General features: G+C 56.0%; 1 non-coding gene across 1 annotated transcript; it reads left to right on the top strand.

Annotated features, from left to right (window-relative positions):
* The first annotated feature begins 1,241 nt into the window (after positions 1-1,241).
* Positions 1,242-1,314, top strand: TRNAF-GAA. The gene has a single exon. It is a non-coding gene; the product is annotated as a tRNA-Phe (tRNA).
* The last annotated feature ends 2,945 nt before the right edge of the window (positions 1,315-4,259 follow it).

Raw genomic sequence — 4,259 nt, 5'->3', positions numbered from 1 at the left:
ATTTGTCCCAGACTCCAGACCCCTCTAGGGCTGGCCCTGAACGGAAGCAGTGACTATCACAGCGATAATAAAACTGACCAGCATTGCGAGGGAGACTGAGGGAGATCCAGACTCATCAGGTTTCTTCTCTCCCCCACGGTGAGCCAGACACTGCTCTCTCCTGGCTCTCACTCTAGCAGCTGGATACCAAGAAGCCATTTCCCCACAGGAAGTGCAGTGAGTGCCCCTGTGGTGCTGGGGGGGCTGGCGCGTCTGCTGGCTCTGGGGCTGGCAGGGGGTTGATGTCTGCACAGACTCTCAGCTGCCAGGCCGGAGGGGGCACTTGGGACCTTACCAGACTGGCTCAGTGAAGACGGGGGTTGACAGAGCAATACAGACGCTCTCCAGAGCACGGAGCAGCATCCGCCCATGCAGCCAGGCAATGAGCATTTCCCACAGCCTGGAGCCGAGGGGGAGGTGGCAGCTGCTGTTCCAGCTGCTCGGGGACAGGCTCTGTCAGCCAACAGATACTTCTTAGGGCTGGTCTACACTAGGGGAGGGGATAGATCTAAGATATGCAACTTCAGCTACGTGAATAACGTAGCTGAAGTCGAAGTATCTTAGATCGAGTTACCTACCGTCCTCACAGTGCTGGTATCAATGTCCGTGGCTCCCCTGTCGACTCCACTACCGCTGTTCACGTTGGTGGAGTTCCGGAGTCGACAGGAGCACGTTCAGGGATGATGAGACACGATATATCGATCCCCGAGAAATCGATTGCTATCCGCCGATATGGCAGGTAATGAAGACGTAGCCTTACTTACCACAGCTAAGGGCGTTGGGTTCCTCCGGTGGGCGTGTGGAGCAGCCATTCATTTTCCTGTTCACACTCCTCTGTGGTGTGAAAATTGGGGAGGGGAGGCAGAAGCTCCACTTCCCTCCCGAAATGACACCCAGTGGGGGAAGCCAGGACAACAGGGTAGGGTGGCAAGTGGTGGCCAGACTCTCACCGCCAGGGTCTAGTCTAGCTCACGGTCCAGCTCAACTTCCTCCCCGCACCACTGGCCCCCAGTCCCCTTCCACCACCAGGTCAACCCAGGAACTAAGGCAGGAATGGAGTGAGGAAGCAAGTCAAGCTGAGCAAGGCAGGCAAAAGTGAGTCTTGTCTTCATGGCCTGCTCAAAATACGTCCTTTTTGTGTGCAACGGCTGCAAAAACATCCTGGGCAGAGAAGCAACAGGCCAAAAACATCTCCTACAGTTGCCAAAGTAGCTCAGTTAGAAGAGCATTAGACTGAAGAGCTAAAGGTCCCTAGTTCAATCCCAGGCTTTAGCAGCTTCTTTCATCTTCATGCAGGAGCAGCTTATTCCCTGGCAGCACAGTGGTGCCTACACCCAAAATGAGCAGGGCTGACCTGTGGCAAAGCAGTTTTGGGGGCTCCTTCCATTAAAAAAAGTTGCAACATTGTATTCTCATGGGGCCCCTGCAGGGCCTGGGGCAAATTGCCCCACTTGCCTCCCCTCTGGGTGGCACTGAAGGTGAGTCTCTGATCTTGGGCTCTGCAGTAGGAAAACATAGAATGGGCTTCTGCCCCTAGTTGGCCCACCTGACCTTTAATGATGAGAGCTGTCTTTCCCAACATGGCAGGAAGAGAGCAAGGCAGGGTGACCCTCAGGAATGGTGCCAGAGGGCTGCTGGGCAGTGACAGGCAGGGATTGGGGATGAAAACTCCTCTGTGCAGCTGAGCAAGGGCAGTACCAGGGAAGGGGCATCTGTGAAAATGGCTGTGTGGAAGGGATTTGGGGGCCCAGGAGGAGGTGCTTAATGTTTTGTGCCTTGGAGCAGCTGGACTTGGACATGGTGGGTGTTCAGGAAATGCACATTAACAACTCTAGGGTAGCTCAATAGGCAGAGGGTGATTGGAGAAAGGGCCTCCTGGCCAGGGAAGAATGATGGGGCTGGAGTCTTGTTTTTCACATTCGCGGTGCGAGTACAGAAGGTGGTGGAGCTCCGACCAGGGAGGGCATTACTGGAAGACTTTGTGCTCTGTGGCACTGGTTACTACTATATTAGTGTGTATGGTCCCCAGTTAAGGCATGAGAGGGAAGATCAAAGGCTCCCTTCCTCTGGACTGCATGATGTTTGTTGTTGGGGGAGGATTTTAATTGTGTCAGCCGGCCTGAGGACCGCTGGTCCCGTTTTCCCAACCGTCAGAGGACACACTTTTACAATGAGCACTACCTGGCACAGGTCTGTAGTGAGGTCAGCTTAGAGGAGCTCACTCCAGCCACAGAGGGGGTTCACCTTTCTGCGGGGACAGACCAGGACTCGCATTGACCGGATTTATGCTTAGCTTTTGTGTCTTTAGCATGTTGCTTCTCAGATTCTTTCTTGGCCTGACTTGTTACACTTTGACACTTAACAGGCCAGAGTTTGTGCACCTTCCTATTATCCTCACTAGGATTTGATTTCCAAATTTTGAGGAATGACTTTTTGCCTCTAACAGCCTCCATTCCTCAGCCGTTTACCTAGAGTGGCTTTCTGCTGGTCCTCCTATTGTTGTTTCTGATTTAGGGCAAACGTTTCATCTGAGCCTCTAATTGCAGTGTTTTTAAACGGTCTGCATGCTGCTTGCAGGCACCTAACACTTGTGACAGCAGCTCCTTTTAATTCCCATCTAACCATCTGTACTTATGCCGATAGGTCGATTTTAGGTTTTTAACTTTGAGCGGTAGCTGAGAAGATGGTAAATTGGACAGAAACCCGTTCGACAAACCTCTTCATTTCCTTGTTATTTCCTGACTTCTTTATTCATCGCCTTTTCCTTATTTCCTGGCTGAGGCGGCGGCCTGCCAGGGAGCTCCCCGGCACCCAGGACCGGCGCTAGTGTTTTTAGTGCCCTAGGCGGATGGCCATTTTGCCGCCCCGCGCGCTGGTCCTGCAGCTCCGGTGCACCTGCCACAGTCGTGCCTGAGGAGAGGGTCAGCTGGTCCACGGCTCCGGTGGAGCTGCCGCAGCCGTGCCTGCAGGAGGTCCACCAGAGCCGCGGGAGCAGCGGACCGTCCAGAGGAATGCCTGCGGCAGCTCCACTGGAGCCGCGGGACCAGGGGACCCTCCGCAGGCACGACTGCGGCACGTCCACTGGAGCCGCCTGCTGCCCCCCCGGCAAAATGCCGCCCCCCAATCATCCTGGCACCCTAGGCGATAGCCTAGGCCACCTAAATGGAAGTGCCGGCCCTGCTGGCACCTCTGACTGCCTGGGCTGAAGGCAAGAGGCAGGCCTGGGCAGGGTGAGGGCCTCCTGTCCCGGAATGAGGCCACAGTACTTCCTCGTCCCCTTTTCCCACCCACACCGGCAGGCGGCTGAGAGAACTGGGAGAACACGAGGGAGGCTCTCGGGACGCTTAGCAGCGCTTAGCAGCGCTGTGTGGCTGTCAGGGGAAAGAGCTGAGGCTCCCGATTCGACCTGCCATTGACTCACGTGGCTCTGCGCGCTGTCAGCCAGGGCAGGCCAGGCTACGGACGTGACTTAGGCTTGGGCAGCATGGCCGCGCTTTCCTGACGAGGCATGAGGCAGGCCAAGGGCTTTGCACAGTGTACAGGGAAGTGGGAAGGAGGCATCTTTGAGCCAGCGTGTCTCGTCCACTTCTCCCTTGCCGCTTGGGCGGAGGTAGGAAGGGAGCAAAATATTCCCGGCTGAAGGTTTTGTGCTGGGCTTTGAGGATTAATCCCAAGCCTCTAGTACGGCTGCCGGGAGATGGGCTTTTGCAGCACAGCCCCCACACTCTTCCAGCCAGCAGGTGAACCCACAGTTTCCTGAGAGAGCCTTCGAGGCGGTAAAGGGGAACATTACGGCTCCCAGCAGACCTTGAGGAGCCCATGAGGAGCCTTCAGTGGCATCCCTGGGGGAGCATAAACCCCCCTCCTTTCGATTACTAGCTGAACTCACTGATCCCTGATATCACAGAGACACCTACCAGCAGCTGGTTTGCCAGGGCCGCTGCTTGACACCCTGCAGCGCTTCCTGCCAGTACCAGAGCTCACCAGGCACTAGCCTGGAGCCAGGGCCACTAGGTGCTGCTGAAGAAAAGCCAGCAGAGTGACACAGCGTCTGTGGATTAATAGAGGTAGATTAATCAAAACCCTCTTCTGCCAGCACCAGGTCTCCTTCTTCCTACACTGGGCCTTCAAGCGAGGGGGCGGCTGGCACAGCCCCAAGAGTCTAACCTGTGAGGCAGGAGGCGGCTGACACCCGCAGCCTGCTGGGGAGCTCCCAGAAG

The sequence above is a fragment of the Gopherus evgoodei genome, unplaced genomic scaffold (assembly GCF_007399415.2).
Source record: "Gopherus evgoodei ecotype Sinaloan lineage unplaced genomic scaffold, rGopEvg1_v1.p scaffold_46_arrow_ctg1, whole genome shotgun sequence".
NCBI classification, from domain to species: Eukaryota; Metazoa; Chordata; order Testudines; family Testudinidae; genus Gopherus; species Gopherus evgoodei.
Note: the sequence above shows the minus strand (reverse complement) of the source record. Positions and strands in the feature narration are given on the sequence as shown.